Genomic DNA, 18184 nt, shown 5'->3' on the forward strand with positions numbered 1-18184 from the left:
TCCACTAGTGCTTCTTGGTTTTGCTTCTGTTTCATTGCAAAGAAATGGAAGCAGAAGCCTATCTTAGTAGTGTTGTTGTTATCATTTGTGTTTTTGTCCTTTAGGAGCTTAGCAGAGATCTTGTCTGACCTTCCAGCACTGGTGTGACTCTGCCTGGTTTGTGAAGATTTCTAAACCTACAAAAAGAAACTTTATTTTCAGAAGATTTTTGAGGAGTCATTTTGCTGCAGTCCACTCACAAGTCAATGATGTTTGTTGGTGTTGCGTGTTTGGTTCTCCGGGATGCACACTCCTTGAGACAGTGTTTCTTGTGAAGGATGTGCATGAGGGGGTTTGCTCAGGGTCACACCTGCAAGAGAAGGTGGGAGAAGCAGGGTTGGGCAGAATGCAGCTTGAGGCAGGCCTAGTCCAGCAACCTCTAGTGGCCCCATGGGGAGCTCTAGCCTGTCAGGGTGTCTCATGCTGGGCCAACATTTCTAGTCCCTTATGTCTTGATCCGTCATTGTATGCAAACTACTCCTGGAAGGGGGGTGCTTCGGGTGGAAGGGGATCTCTGTGGCTGAGGCAGAGGCAGTCCCTGAAGAGGCTGACCGTGAAGGCTGCAATCTACAGCTGGGGTCAGAAGAGCGTCCTCGTGACCTTCTCAACATCCCATCACTTTTAAATAGGATGGAATCTAGGTTTTCAGATTCCTATTTAGACGTTTCTCCTTTATGTGCTGCCTCTCGCCCCATTTGACTACAGTGAGACTAGCACCAAGCTTGCCAGTGTGCTCTCCAGGCCTCATTCTTGGTTGTGGTGCCCGAGCTGTGTGGACTTCATGTGAAAGTAATATTTTTTAAAAACCCCAGGTTGCCTCGGTTTAGCCGAATAAGCTGCAGTATTTTCTGAGACGCGGCGTTCCTGGCATGGAGTCCTTGCTAATTCACCAAGGTTTCTCAGACAATTTATTACAAATCTAAACCAGCTGAACAATTTATTACAAATCTAAAACACTGAACCAGCCAGCTTTCTTCCCATTTTTGTTCATTTCCAGGGTGGATACTGAGTTTGGCGTCTCACTGGCTCTTTCTGCTGCCTGAATCTGTCAGTCTTGATCTAAAAATAGCCTGAATCCTATTGGGGTCATTGTGTGTTGACTAGGGCTCAAATTTTCTGCAATTGTGAGGAGGTTGGAGAGGAAGATGAAGGGATGAAGATGAAGAAAGAGATTTTATTTAGAGGCTAACATAGAAAACATGAAGCTTTCCTGAGCTTTAGAAAACAGGAATGATTGCTTTCATGAAGTCTAGGTTAACATAAAAGATTATCTAATTAACTTCTAGAGAGCAAGGGATAGTTATGCTGTTGTGTAGACGAGAGAATGATTGATGGCTGAAGAGACAGTGGGAAGGTAAAACCAAGCACGTGGTATAGGAGTCAAAAGCTCTGGATCCTAGTTCTGACTCTGCTACTTACTAGCACATCCCTTTGGGTAAAAGTCTTGCTCTCTTTTGGTTTAATTTCTTCATCTTTAAAGTGAGTCTGACTACAGATGATTTGCTTTATTTCTTTGCTTGCTACTGGGAGTCCATAATAGAAGTAAATGTGTGGGGCGCTTGGGTGGCTCAGTGGGTTAATCCGCTGCCTTCGGCTCAGGTCCTGGGATGGAGTCCCCCGCATCAGGCTCTCTGCTTCAGCGGGGAGCCTGCTTCCCCTCCCCCCCCCCTCCCCCCCCCCCCCCCCCCACCTGCCTCTCTGCCTACTGGTGCTCTCTGTCTGTCAAATAAATAAATTTAAAAAAAAAAAGAAAGAAATGTGTGAAGTTCCATATGAAAGAGAATAAATGTCTGGGGCCCACTCACATGAATTTCAAGGCTTTGGGCAGTTCTTGAGACTCTGGGATACATAGGAAATGGATGGTAGACTCTGGAAGATCATAGAAAATAAATGTCTGGGGCCCACTCACATGAATTTCAAGGCTTTGGGCAGTTCTTGAGACTCTGGGATACATAGGAAATGGAGGGTAGACTCTGGAAGATCATAGGTCCAGGAGGTCCTAATTATCTTGGGAAGTGTGGTTTAGACAACAGGAACCAGTTTCGTTCCTTCTTTGTAGCTCTAGGGGTCTTGGCTCATTTGTTCTTTTGAAAGTTCTCTGAAAATTGAGAATTCACTGGGCCCTTATAGATGGCTTTAGTCTGTTTGGCACTGTCTCACATCTCTTGGACAGAATGAGGTTCCCTTGGAATAACTGAAAGTTCAGGAAATGAGTCAGAATGATTGAGAATAGCTAGTGGTGTAACATGATACGGATCCAACAAAAATATATTCTTGATGTAGAAATTTGTTAAGGTTTGAGAAGAAACACATACATCTTTTGTGAGAAGTGAGTCAAGCAATAATGGTATTTTGAAATGCATATTCTCTACAAATTCTTGATGAAGATACATTAAGTGGGGAGACCATAATATTTCATGGAAGACAGTAGAAGCAGGACTTCTCTGTTCTGTTGAAGCAGCCTTCTGACTCCTCTTAGTATGTCTAGTTGGTTTTGTCCCAGTCCATTCTTTGCCATTCTTACCTTTCTAAATATGCTTGTGTCACTTTGCCTGCTTAGCTCTGATCCTTGTAGACTAAAGTCCACATTTCTTAGTCTGGTATATACTAGAATCTGAGGCAGAGATCTTGTCTGCCATGTTCGCTGCTGTGCCTCATTGCCTGGGATAATTTCTCACACATAGTTAAGTGCCCCCAAAATATTTCTTTATAAATTAATAATAGACATTTGTGATTTGGCTTGATTTTTTATTTATAATTTACCTTTCCAGTTATCTGTCTCCCCTAGCTCCACCTATGGAGGACATGTTGCTCACTGTTCCCAAAATTAGTTTTCTTATCTCAATCCATGTCTTTGAAATACTTCCCTTGCTGACTGGAATAACTGCCCTATGTGTCTGAGAAACAGTCTATTGATTGTTTAATATTCAGCTAAATTGCCACTCCTTTTGTGATTACTTTCCTTCCCTTGTGGTCTCTCTGTTTCCATCCTACTTTGTTCTATAGTGGTCATACTGTGAATGCTGGAGATCAGTTGTTTTCATGTCTCTCTCTTTCCCCCAAGATCTTATCTTATTCATCCGTGTTCTATTCTAGTTCCTGGACATAGTAAGTACTTAATTAATGTGTGTTGAATGATCAAATGGCTGTGTTTTATGATGAACCAGATAGCTTTGGTTTGTGTACTATGTTCTTTTTATGGGCTGTAATTAAAGAGCTAGAAGGAAGATGGAAAGGTCAAATAGTAGATATTATGCCAAAATATGTTCCTTCTGTTCTCAGTTTTCAGGATGAAAACTAGCAACGTGCTTCAAAGTCATAAATCTTATGGGCTCAACCACTAATTACAAGTTTAAACTCTGGTGCTTAATGAGGTTTGTTCTTCCCATGAAATACTGTCTGTCACTTGAGGAGAAAACTTTATTCTGAGGGCACTGACTGCACCGCCAAGCACTGAATCAGTATTTTACACATTCCCCAAGTGGACCAGTTGAAAGAAGGTAATAACTGTACAATTTTTTACTCCTATTGGAGAAAGAATTTAAAATATATATTAGAGGGAGGGAACTTGTATAAAGGACTAGAATATGTAAGATAATGACTCAAACAAAATAACATGATTTATTTTTATGACATAGTACCTAATAAGGCAGTGTATTCACTAACTATTAAATTGCCTTGAAAATGAATTCTTACTTGCATGGATCTTATGGCATATGGTAACAACAGAAACATATTTCAAAGTTAGGCTCAGCCCTGGAGAATCATTTTCATTTCATTTCTGTTTTCCATGTTTCACATTTACTAGTCTCAAATAACTCTTTAGTTTATTAGAACTGCTTTAATGATAATGAGGACACAGAATTGATTAATGACTTGTTAGTGTTGCGAGAGCTGGGGTCAAAGCAGTATTGTGGGTCCTCAGGTATATTGTATTATCGAATACTACATGTTATGCTAAATTACCATAATGGGATCATGGTGGGATGTCTGGAGTTTAAGACCAAGTTCTTTACTTTCTTACCACCTCCCTGTTAGCGAGATAAGAATATAGTTAATTTGTAGTTCTCTCAAAACAGGTTGTTCCAAATCTGCTCTTCCACTCCCAGTTTTTGTCCATAGGGTCCAGATTATTTGTTGTGAGTGCTCTGTGCCATGGAATTCCTCTCTGTTGTGAATGCTTGAAGGTTGACTTTGTTCTCCCTCTGTTATGTCTTTTGTTTTTGTAATTGCAATTAGCCTATGTAATGAAAAAAGTCAGAGGTACTTACTGTTGCCTGAAGGTTTGTTAGGAGCCTTCTACATATGTCATTTAATCTATACATGAGTCTTATGAAGTGGATATTGTCATTCTTACTTTGTAGAAGGGAAAATAGACTAAAAAATTGTTATTCAGATGATAGGATAAAGAAGATGTAGTTCATATATACAATGGAATATTACTCAGCCATCAGAAGCGATCAGAAGGGATCCCTTCATCAGAAGGGATGAATACCTATCATTTGCATCACCATGGATGGAACCAGAGGGGATTGTGATAAGTGAAATAAGTCAAGCAAAGACAATTACTGTATGGTTTCATTCATGTGTAGAACATAAGGAATAGCGTGGATGACCGTAGGGAAAGGGAAGGAACACTGAATGGGAAAAAATCAGAGAAGGAGGTAAACCATCAGAGACTCTGGACTCTGTAACTGAGGAGTACAGAAGAGAGGGGGATGGGGTAGCCAGGTGATGGGTATTAAGGAAGGCACGTGTTGTGATGAGCACTGGGTGTTACATGCAACTAATGAATCGAACACTACATCAAAAACGAATGATGTCTTATATGTTGGCTAACTGAAAAAAAAATAACAGTTTATTATTTGCCAGACCATAATAATAGTATTCATTCATCCACCAAATCTTTACTGAATTCAGTGTTAGACACTGAGTTTATAGTTGTCAAAAAGGGATTCTTGCTCTAATGGAGCTTCTGCTGATAGAGGAAGTAAGTTATAGAACCTTTGACTTCAGACTGACTTGTAGCCAGGCACCCCAGACTGTATGATCCTTGAATGTAGGGACCATATCCAGGGACTATAATGATTGAATTACTGCAGTGAATGGTCTTCTGACAACCAAGATTTATTCTTATTTGTCATCCCTTATTTTCTTCTTAGTGAATGTTTGAAAAGGTGAATGTGTACTCGTGGGTAGAAGAGATGGATAACCAACTCCAAAGCTGACTTACACCAGTGACTTCTCTCCTCCAGATTCTTACCAGCGGTTACTTAGCTGAAGGCACTAATTTCTAGCTCCCCTTATAAGCTTCACATGTTTATGGTATGGGAAACGCATAATCTAATAACCTGTCATTATCATCTCAGTACAAATTAGTTTAGCAGGTGAATAGCCATGAGTAGCAGGGCCCAGTTCTGAAACACACACCAAGAAAGTAGAGTCTAGGCAGGCTGGTTGTTTTGACTGAGGTGATTTCTTTATTCTGCAAGGATAGCCAGCTAAGGCCTGGGGTAATGGGAGTGAAGACATAGACAAAGTGCTAAGGAGCTTCAGATGATATGTGAGAACTGTGTGTGCATGTGTGTTTCATGGCTTTTCCTAAAGCACCATTCATATCTAAGAATTCTCATTTGTAACAACAGAGACAATAGCACCTGAGTGAAACTTGTGTTTTCTCTTTGGATTTGGCTGCTAAAAGACTGCAATTTATGTGGTGTTTTCATTTCCTGGGACACCAGACAGTTCTGCTGTGAGGTTGGACCGGAAATACATTAGAAGGTCAGTTCTATGCATTATTCATTATCTAAGAAGATGCTCCCTTGGGGCACCTGGATGGCTCAGTGGGATAAGCCCCTGCCTTCGGCTCAGGTCATGATATCAGGGTCCTGGGATTGAGTCCCTCATCAGGCTCTCTGCTCAGCAGGGAGCCTGTTCCCTCTCTCTCTCTCTGCCTGCCTCTCTGTCTACTGTGATCTCTCTCTGTCAAATAAATAAATAAAATCTTTAAAAAAAAAAAAAAAGATGTTCCCAATCACATATCACCATGAAAGTGTCCATCTTCCATTTAAAGAGGAATTAAGGGAAGAAATTGGAGCAAATGATGTTTTATGCATGCTGTTCCTTCATATAAACTGCCAGTGTAGTTTTGTGGTCTTTATTTAAAACTTGCTATAAAGAAGAGATCTTGGAGGTGGGAAGTAAGAGGTGTTCCACACAGCTAGCTAAACTAAATGAGAATGTGATTTTTAATGATTCTTCAGACAGTGCTGAGGACAACAAGTCTTATAATATTTTTGAAAAGCAGCCTGCAAATCTAATAAAGGTGAAGAAAAGATTTCTCATTTTCTTATTTTGGGAACTGGCAGGATTTCCAGCTGCATGTAATTTCAGGAAGTGATGTTACTAGTTAGTAATTCTTTGCATGTTTGCTAGGAAATGATGGAAAAATTCTGATGAAATAAAAATGGCTACTGAAATATATGTCATATTATTTGCCAACTGTTATTTCTTGTCCACTTAACCATATTCATTTTAAAGTGAAAGTAAATTTTTAGTAAATATTTAGGCATATTTTTCAAGAGTCAAAATGTCTTGTCAAAATTTAGATCACCAAAGCCAACTGAATTAAATAACTGTTTACTGAGTGCCTGATATGTGCCAAACATGAAACTGGGTATTGGGAAAACCAAAGGAAACTCATGTTTTTCAAACTCATGAAGTTAGTGTCTGGTAGGAGAAGCAGGTCTTGAAACAACAGAGCCCACAGACATAATGAAATTACTACATTTATCAGTGCTTTGTAGGAAAGGCCCATGGTGCTGTGATGACATTTGGGCCTTCATGGAAGGCTTAGTGGATGTGGAAATGGTATCAGACCTGAGATCTAGATGGTGAGTAGGAGTTTACGAGGTAAAGAATAATGGTAAGAGTACTCCAGGATGGCAGACAGCATCTGCAAAAGCCAGTGGTGGAGGGGAGCAAGAATAAAGCTGGTGGGGGCAGGGGGAGGCTCATGGTACAAAATAAGCTAGGGAACCAGGGGTTAAACCCAATGAGGTTTGAAGACTATGTGAAAAATCTTGGTCCTTATTTGAGAACAATGAGATGCTGCCATAGGGGTTTAATAGCAGGGATGAAGTGGAGATACAATCATATCTCTGCTTTGGAAATATTACTCCAGCTGTAGTGCAGAGGCTGGATTGTAGAGGGGCAGGAGTTCAGGTGGCAAAGTGGTCATCAGGTTCCTGTGAAAGTCCAGAGGATAAAGGTTAGCTAAGACTATGGATGCGGACATGCCTTATGGTTGGATTAAAATGAATTTACAGTCCTTTCATGCCGATTTGTTGTCTGTATTCACACCAGCAGACATCCATGAAGCTGATGGTTGTAAGATGTTTGAAAACTTGTTCTTCAGAGTCTAGTCCTTGCTGTCCTCTCTTGCTCTACATCAGGGAAGACAAATGGATTTTTAATTTAAGTACCAACTGTGGTTGATTGGAAGTGGGTGCTGGGAAGGCAACACTGAGAAGGTTTCTAAAGTCACATTTGGGCTTAGCAAGAAAGAAGGCTCCAGTAGCTTTGTGATGTCTTTCCTGGGCACAGAGCTGAGAGTGGTTGTGTGTGTTTGCCACGATATGCTCTGTATGCTCTCATTTCCTACCATGTCTTCATTATTCATGTGGTGCTGAATCTCAGATCTGTACCTCTAGATGAGTTTGCTTTCCTGAGTTGTAGGTGGTGTTTCCATCTCTAGGAAGAGATGGCCTCGAGTAACTTAGACTTACTGTGTCTCAGAGTTGATGGTACTGTTTCCCTTTGTCAAAGTGATTATTTTTGTGATGTTCCCTACTTTAGTTATTGTGCCACCATCATTCCCTAGGCTAGAAACCCAAGTTTCATCCTTGCCTCCTTCCCTTCCCTTTCCCAGTTACATTCATTTGATAAAAATATTCCACCCATCCTACCTTATAAACATCTCTGGAATCCTGACCTTCCTTTATCCCATTACCATTGCCTTACTTCTGTCTCTCATTTTTCCTGTAGAGATATGAAAATCTCACCTGGAATCTAGCTGGATTTTCATTCCTGTATTTTACTTCAATCCTTTTTGTCTTTCTGTATCTGACCGTGTCATTCTCTAGTGGAAACTCCCTTCTTGCATATAATTGGTGATGGAGTCTCTCTAACATATGAGGCTTTTAATGGCTGGACCTTGAACTTGTCCCCAGTGTATTGTTTCACCCTTCTCCAACTGGTGCACACCATTTGTTAAACAAGCTGAGCTTTTTGCCACCCCTCAGACTTGCCACTTGCCTTTATGATTCTGAATCTTCATAAGCTATATCTTCTGCCTGGGATGTCCTGTTTATGCTACTCAAAGATGTGCCAGTCTTTTAGTACTCATTGCAAATATCAGATCCTTCTTCTTGGTCCAGTTAATTTCTCTAGAAGGGAGTCCTTTTATCTTGTGTTTGGGAGTATAACTGGTCCCTTTGTAGTATGGTACTTTTCACTGCTGTGCCTTTTCAGAGCCTTTTGAGTTTGCATTCTTCATAGTAGGCTTCCCTTCTTTTTCCAAGTCACGTAAGTGGCACTTGCTGCAGCCCTCAAACCTCTTTTCTTAGCTATTCTTTGCCTCTAATTCCTATGTTTTTCTTGGTTTCTGCTGTGCAGGTGGTCATGAGTCATATTTGTTTATCCTCTGAATGTACTCAGCTTTCTCATATCTACTAAATCAGTTTACCATCCATCCATTTGCTTTACACCTTAAGTTTTGTTAACATCTCTCCTTTGCTGTTATATTCATTTGATTCTTGTCTTATGGATCACTCTTTTTTTTTAATTAACTTTTTATCTTAGTGGCATTTCATTTATTCAGACTTCTATTTGTTCAGTCTACCTATTTAGTCAGAACCTGTGCAATGGTTTTCTAATTACGCTCTTTGGTATTATACTTATTTGTCTTTGAGGGGATACACAAGCATCAGAGAATATCAGTGAAAAGTCACATCATATATTTTTGAAGGCAAGTGGCTTTTGGAGCTTTTTCAATTCTGTCCCTCACTATACCTCTGCATGCACACTGTCATTCAGACACATCAACCTACTTGTACTTTGCTGATCTGATACAGTTTTCTCTGGGCTTGGAATTTCCTTCACCTTAGCTAAAATCTCACATTTTAAAATTTGGTTCCAGTGCCCTTTATTTTGGAAATGTTTTCCTACTTAGCCCCAGGGTGCACATCATTTACTGTCTCTTTATTCTCCATTTAAACGCTTCTGCCGGGCTCTCGTAATGTCTTTTGCTCCTTGTTTACAATATTTACCAGTGTATCATAATATTTTATTTTCTTGCCTGGTCTATAAACTAGACCGAGCTCCTGGAGGACAGGGTCTCTGTTCACACTATGTCTCCATTCTCTACTACAAAGTAGGCACTCAATACACATTTGTTGAATTAATGATGACTAGGAACGCCACTCTTGGCAGTGATCTATTTTCCGCGTTTTAGGAAGTTTGTCTTACTGGAGGTGCTTTCTTCACAGTTGTAACTACTCTATGGCTTCTGGTGATCAGGAAATGATCTGCAGAGAATGTGTGTATTATGTAAAACATGGTGGTTATCATGGGTCAAGTGCATGTGCACGTGCATGTTATTGTGACACAGGGCAGCTTGATGAGCCTTGGCTCAAGCACAATTTAGAGATTCTCAATTCTATATACTGCAGGTGAAATACATTTCATGTTGAAACAAGTGGGTAATTATTGAGATATGGTTGATTATTAAAGCATTGCCTCTTGTTCAGTCTCTGTTGATGATGCAAATAGAAAACACAGCTAAAAATACCACAAATGATATGAATAAGTGCGTCCAAAACCAAAAAAAACCTCTAAAAACAAAACCAATTAGCTTGAACAGCTGGAAGCATAGTTTGCCAGGATATGTATTTACCAACATTTGAATAATACTGCTTCACATTTTTTTTTTTTGAGGGTAATAAGATCACTCAAATCCTAGAGGGAGCAAATTTCTTTATGCCTGAGATTTTTCTAAGCATTTCCTCCCTTCTTCTTCCCAATGTCTTTTTTTTTTTTTTTTTTTAAAGTAGTCACCACAGCCAATGTGGGGCTTGAACTTATGACTCTGAGATCTAGACCTAAGGTTAAGAGTCAGATACTCCACCAGCTGAGCCATCCAGGTATTCTTCTCCCCATATCTCTAATCACATACTTAGAAATCTACAGTATGGAATGTCAAATAATTTCAAGAACCCAAGAGAGAAAATAGGCAGGCAGTATAGTAAATCATAGAAAGCAGAAGCTCTGGGCTTAGACTCCCTAAATCTGAGTCCCAAATTCAATAGTACTATGTGACCTTGGGAAAGTTACTTAACCTCCATATACCTCATTTGTGAAATGGGTTATAAAGATATATCTTAGTGTTGTTGTAGGAATAAGTGAGATAATGCCTGTAAATTTCCTGAGACACGCTTAACATGTCATAAGCAATTATTGCTATTATTCTTTTGTACGCTTGAGGCCAAATAGTAGAGCTGATCCTTTTCTAGGCATGATGCTAAACTTTATTTAGCAGAATATCTGCTAAATACTGCTAAATAAGTACTGCAGAAATCATACTGATCTATAGTCATATCAGTAAAATAAAGAACTGTGCCGAGATTCCCCATGTGTGTTTGATTAATGCTTCTTAGTATTTGTGTGTTTGATTAATGCTTCTTAGTATTTGTAATCCCTGTGTGCATTCTAGAATACAACTTTTATTTCTCGTTGAAGAAAGGGAGTATTTATGGCTAATGGAAGAGTATGTCTTTTCATTAATATCCTGCTTACTTCCTATATTGCATGAAATTTTTTTTAGGTTTCATTTTTAAAATTTGAACTTAAAACAATATCATATAGGAAAACAAATTTTATTAGATCAGCCTACAAGATATTTTGGCCAAATATCCATGAAGTAATGCCTATATTATAAAACCCAATACAGAATGTCAGAATGGCTTTTTGCAATCTCATGTGTACTCTTGATGTGATTTGAGATGTCATAGGCTTGAGCAGATAAGTATATTATACGTGAATAATAGCAGTTCAAGGGCTTCGAATAATTTTCTTAATTTGTGTGGCCCCCTTTCCTCTATTTTGTTTATGCTATAGTTGGTCAGTATCACCATCTTTCATATATTTCACGAAAGCAAATTTCATCCCTGTCTTGATGAATTTGATAAATTCCAAGAGTTAGAGTAAATATAGCATATGTTTGCTTCTGCATATGCATATCTTTACTTGGTAACAAATGACAGTTTGTGGAGATGTCTTTGTTAACGAAAACACTAAACTCCTATTATTATTAATATTTTCAAAGATTTTATTTATTTATTTGACAGAGAGAGATCACAAGTAGGCAGAGAGGCAGGCAGAGAGAGAGAGAGGGGGAAGCAGACTCCCTGCTGAGCAGAAAGCCCGATGTGGGGCTTGATCCCAGGACCCTGAGATCATGACCTGAGCTGAAGGCAGCAGCTTAACCCACTGAACCACCCAGGTACCCCCAAACGCCTATTATTTTAAAAAAATGTACTGTACAAAAACAAGCCACCAAAGCTAATATTGCAAAAGGAACCAAAATGGATATCAGATAGGCTGGTAGAATCTTAGTAGCTAGACTCAATGAGTAAACACTAATACGACAAGGCTATTAGGGAAATGTGATAGAGTTCCCTATGCAAATTTCTTTTCTGAGTGAAATTACCAGGTCTATTGATAGGTAAAGGGAAAGTTTATATTCCTTATGAAGACTTTCAAAAACAATTTAAAATATTTTAGAATGTAGCTACCCTAATAGCTATAGAACTGGGAAAAAAGTTTTATAATGTAGAGAGAACTGGCTTACAGGTTGAAGATAAATAGTAAGGAGAAACAGACACCTCTTTAGGTAAGAGTTTTTTAAAAATTTATTAACGCATAATGTATTTTTCGCTTTAGGGGTACAGGTCTGTGAATCATCAGTCTTACACAATTCATAGCACTCACCATAGCATGCACCCTCTCCAATGTCTGTCACCCAGCCACCCCATCCTTTCCCGTCAGCCCCCAGCAACCCTCAGTTTGTTTCCTGAGATAAAGAGTCTCTTACGGTTTGTCTCCCTCCGCAGTCCCATCTCTTGTTTCATATTTTCCCTCCCTACTCCCCACCACCCACCGCCTTGCCTCTCAATTATCATATGGTATCTCTGATATGAGGGATTTGAGAGGTAGGTAAGGAAATTAATAGTGTTCTATCCTAAGATTTGGAGGAAGGGAGTGAAAGGGTGTACATATCAAGAAGCAGAGAAATGTAATCTGTTTCCACAAGCTGGCTCTGGTTGTTGAGCTACGTGTAAGTCGGACAGCAAATTGCCTAGGGAGTTTGCGGCTACTCATGCATCATCTGTATTCCCGAGGGCTAGGAAGTGGAGCACTGCAAGGGTATTGCTCTGGGATCATTAGGGAGGTTTAGAATCTGATATCCTTCATGGGAAAGCTCCCCCTTATTATCAGTAGCCGTTGGAAGTGTGTCATGGTTCCAAACAGTAAAATCCACCTCAGCTTAATTGTGCAGGAAAGAAGCTTATTCAAATGTATTTGGCCCAACAAAGAATCTCCAGTAGACTTAAGAGATGTCTGGCTCAGCCACGAAACTACCAGAAACAATGCCCACACAGACCTTCGTGGCTACTCTAGCAGAAGCCCCACTGCTGCCACCAGCTAGTGTAGACGGGGCACTTTGTCCTGGACGCTGCGGCTTCACTGGAGATAGTGGGCTGGATCCCAGGAGTTCTGGGACTTCTGACCCTGGAAAGCCAGCTCTATCTGCTGCCATTGCTTCCTGGAAGTTGGATTACATCTGCATCTGCTCTCTCCTGGTACCAACTTCTCAGACTGAAGTCCTGTGTTGGCGGATCACATGTTTTTCCCCAGGGGCAAGGTAGATTGGAGTTCCGGCTTCTCTATCAAAGAGACGGTACTCAGAGTGTGTGAAAATGTTCAGACAACAGTGTACAAAAGAGGCTGGATTGCCACCAACATGACAGATATTCACTAGACCCACAAAAGTGGTAGAGGAGTGTTAGCACCTTTGTATACCGATTATTTAACTAATGCTGATTTGTGTCTGTGAACTGTATTAATAAAATACTGCAATATAAATACATGCTCTGGGTTTTAGGTTATATGGAGAGTGCTGAGAGTGGAACAGAAGGTGATCAAAGCTAGAAAAAAATGGTCAGACTGTTCACTTGCTCCTTAAAACCCAATATATTAGAATAACAGCACTTCAAAAACACTTGGAAGGTCATTAAAAGATGAATACAAACACATATTTTACAGATTTGAAACTGCAACTCTTCTTTGGTTAAACCTGACCATTTTCTCCTTTGTTCTTCATTGAACTGACTGCATAATGCTACCACCGCAGTTTTCCACAGTTTCCCGTCTACCTGTATCATATACTGTCTAGGACTAGTATATGGTTTAAAAAAAAAAAAAGAATGTTCACTGAATAATAAAATGGTATCAAGTTACAAGAAGGGATGTCTGGGTATGCTTACACCTTTTTAGAGGCAGATATAATTAGGACCAATGTTCCTCCCAAACATGTCTTATAGGTGGTGGGAGGCAGTGAATTGGCCATGGGTAGGAGCAAAGTGAAGTGAGGGCAACTGCACGGTATGACAGTTTAGGTGAAGGAGAGGTTGGCATGTCTAGACTGGCCAAGAGAAAGACTCAGTGCCTGGTTTTGTTGTGTTTTGATTTGGATGACTGGTGGAATGGCTATTGACGGCTAGGGTAAAGTTGATATGATTACCTCAGTTTATCTTTTAGACAATTTTATTTATGGCATTTCTAAGAGTGTTGTCAAATACTTTATGTAAGACATTTTCAGGTTGGTAGTAAAAGCGTTTTGATGTGATTCAGAGCATATTACATGTTCCAGTATGTAACACATAAAAACACATTGACTACCTATTATTCCTTTGGGAAATGATTGAAGTGTTTGTTTTAATTTAACATATTGGAATATAAGGCCATTCTTTTTATTTTTTAAATTTTTATTTATTTTCTTTTAAAGATTTTATTTACTTGAGAGGAAGAGAAAAAATGAGAAGGGGGAGGAGCAGAGGGAGAGGGAGAAGCAGACTCCCAACCCAACAGGGAGCCCTAACATGGGACTCGATCCCAGGACCCGGGGATCATGACCTGAGCCGAAGGTAAACAGTTAACCAACTGAGCCACCCAGGCGCTCCAAGGACATTCTTTTTGAATAAAGGGAAGCATTCTGCTTCTAACTCAGATTTTATCACAACCAGTGACATGAATCCTCTAGATTAGAGCATTATAGAATAGATTACTATGGTATTATTGAAAACACCTGATACCAAAATGCGCTGTTCTAAGGACCCATGTCTTGCCAGAGATTACACAGATCTCCAGGTTTATATTTAATTTTATGTAGTGGGATATGATTCATCCTAGGGTCAGTGCCTGAAAGATGCCAGAAGACAGCTGCCGAGTTTTAAGATCACAGTTGAAGTTCCCACTCAATATGCTTCTTGAGGTCTTTTATATAAGAATTTGAATGATGCTGAATTCCTGGTTAGCTGTAGTTCCAGGAAAAAAGAACTGTGAATAATGTGTCTTCTGTTGAGAGAAATTGGAACTTCCTACTGTGTGTTTTTGCCTTAACGTCCAGAAAATTAAGAGCCAGATAAATCACCCAAGAGCTAATCCTTGACCAGAGCTGAGGTGCCTGGAAGACTTGCAGCTGCCGGTCCACCCAGCGCCCATGTCCTTCTTTATTCCGGTGTCTCCACTGGTGTTGTGCTAGTTTATATACAATTATTATTAGTTGTTTCTTTTAATTTTTTTTTTTTGGTCAAAGACCAAGTATGTATTTACTGCAAGAAATATTGAAAAAATGGAAAAACACAAGATGCAAAAATCAATATTCTCATCCAAGGATAACTACTGTTATTACATGTTCTTCAGTGTCTTTTTGTATGTGTGTTATCGACTGTATATTTGCTAAATATGCTTATTCACAACTATTGCCTTAATTAGGACCATGTTTATCATATTGTTTATAAATACATTTGATACCAAAATATCTCAAAAATGTACCTACAGCATTTTCCCAACTCATAAACTTTAAAAAAACCCCATGATTATTCTTGGCTACGTAATATTCCATTGTAATGAGAGACAAACATTAATTTTAATTTTATTAATTTAGTATATTTAGACATTTATATTATTTTCATTATTTGCCTGTTGTAATTAACTTTGAGAGAAACAGCCTTATAAATAATTCAGCATTCATCTTAGAAATGGGATTATTGGTTGAAAGGGAATGGATATTTTTATATTTTTAAGGATCTATTTCTGTATCACTTATATCTAAGTCTTTATATCTAAAGTTAAATATGGGATCACTTTCCTTTCTTACCAGCTGCTGACATAAGTAGTACATTTCTTCATGCTCTTAATAATTTAGATTCTCAGCACTCGATAGTGAATTGTGGTATCTTGTTTAAATGGAAACTTCTTTAACTACTAATGTATTGGCAACATGTATTTTGATTTTTACCAGTTTGATAAATTATCCTGTATTCTTTCACACTGTTTGAATCTGCGACCCTAATTTCTAGACTCAAGGTTACAACCAAGTTCCAATCTTGACTCTGCTAACTAACGGTGGGGACTTGATAGAACACAACCTTTTGGGGTCTCTGTTTTCTCATCTAGATAATCTCAAATATATTTTTGTGCTGGTAAATCAGTTTGATATCTTCAAAAACAAAGATCTGATTGGTGTCACTCAATTTTTGTCACTCCTTGCCAATATCCTCCAGTCTAGACAGAGATGGCTACTTTGGGCCCCTGTTTACTAGTGTTTCTTGTTGTGTGTGGCAGTGTCAGCCATTTGGCTGGTAGACAAATTCCATCAACAGAGTATGTGATCATTCTACCAGACACCAGCATTATGCTTCATTGGGTTATGTCAATCTCTGGGTTAGGGTTTAGTGTTTACTAGTCTCTCATTGACAAGCTCTACTGGGTTTTTAGTCTTATGGTAAATATTACTCAAGTGGAGAAACCTTGTAGTTGTTTATTAATGAAAAATTGAATAAGTGATTTCAGTTGGTTTATAAAATAGCCTGACTATCTCACAGGGTGTCTTGAAAAACACATGAAATAATATGTGAGAAAATATTTTATTATGGGGTGTGAGACAAATAGTGGTTATTCCCGGTCTGATATTGTCACTGTAGTTGTTCTGTGGTAGCTTTCAACATTGAGTAAGTGTGAGGAGTGGCATTTTTTTAAAATTTAATTTTATTTATTTATTTGACAGAGAGAGATCACAAGCAGGCAGAGAGGCAGGCAGAGAGAGGGGGAAGCAGGCTCCCTGCTGAGCAGAGAGCCTGATGCGGGGCTCAATCCCAGGATCCTGGGATCATGACCTGAGCTGAAGGCAGAGGATTAACCCACTGAGCCACCCCGGTGCCCCGAGGAGTGGCATGTTTTACATGAAGTAATTTCCTCCAGGTTGTGTGTTGTCATTAACTTGGTATAAACTCATGATTGGTTTCTTGCATTCTTGTGGATCTGGTCTCAGAGCTTCTCGTTAGGACTTTGGCAAGTTTGGAGGAGGCTAGCAAACTGATCTAAAGATACTCTCAGAGAACCAGAAGTAGTATGTGAGCTTCAAGTAACTGCTTTCTTACGTTGTGGTACCAATGATGAAAATCCTCTGAAGATAGGTCACCAGCACTAACTTTGATCCGGAAATCATTTTAATCCAAAATACAGACTAAGTAATCTATAGTGTAGTTTACTCATGCTACACGAGGAAGGAAACAACATAATTAATATCATCTTTTAATAAAAGAACAGTGAGTATATGGTTTCTTTTTCCATACAGATTTTATGTACATGACTAAATTCCTTTAAAATATACTAAGTACTTGATTTAAGATTTTAATAATTGTCCTTCCCAAACAACCTCCCAATATGGCATCATGAGAAAAATAAAACACCTTTAGTGCCAAAGTCAGTGAATTACCATACAGGTAAGGCAGAACTTTAAGAGGACTGCCAAGGATGCTGGTTCATCTCCCGGCTTCTTGGTAATACTGAATCTTATTTATTTAGAATGAGTGTCTTCTTTTGGTTAAATGTATTATGCATAGGAAGTTTAGTGTACTTTTTTGGACAAAAATATTCCAGTCACCTCATACAACTCCTTAGATGATTTCAGGATTGTGCTGAGTAGTTATCTAACATTTAAGGCAACGGAATAATTTTTCCTGGGATCTTACACCAGTATTGGTATAAGTAGTTGGAATGTTTCTTTTTTATGTGGAACATTCTCTGAGCAGCTCCATTGTTGTAAGGGGTTGCCTTAAAAGAGAGTATGTTCTGAAGGAGAGTTTGGTGGGATTAAGATGAGTAAGAGTGAATTTGGTGGCCCTGATAATATCACGGCACTTCATAAAGGAGGGATTTGATAAGTGCTTCATTCTGGCTTTTGTCTGTCCCCTGACACTAGTGTGGAAGCATGCATTGATGTTTATATCTGGTACATGACTTTTCAACTTAACTGTTGTTTTCTTTTTTCTTTATTCAAACCTGTTAATAGAGCTACCTCTCCCCCCATTTAGTTTGTTGCTGTCAAATTGATGAAACTTTTGACAATTGACACTCTGTCCTGCTGTATAAACATGCCAGATAGTCTAGCTTTCTTTTTTTTTTTTTTTAAGATTTTATTTATTTATTTGACAGAGAGAGATCACAAGTAGGCACAGAGGAAGGCAGAGAGAGAGAGGAGGAAGCAGGCTCCCTGCTGAGCAGAGAGCCTGATGCGGGACTCGATCCCAGGACCCTGAGATCATGACCTGAGCCGAAGGCAGTGGCTTAACCCACTGAGCCACCCAGGCACCCTAGTCTAGCTTTCTTAAAAGCTTTTAAAGAAAGACTATCTACTTACTTTTGAACCTAAGTTTATAACTTTTGGATGTGGTGAATATTGTAGGATATGATTAAAAGTAATTAGGTAATTCAGGAGTAACACTTTGTTCATATGTTCTGT

This window comes from Mustela nigripes, chromosome 6 (assembly GCF_022355385.1).
Source record: "Mustela nigripes isolate SB6536 chromosome 6, MUSNIG.SB6536, whole genome shotgun sequence".
NCBI lineage: Eukaryota > Metazoa > Chordata > Mammalia > Carnivora > Mustelidae > Mustela > Mustela nigripes.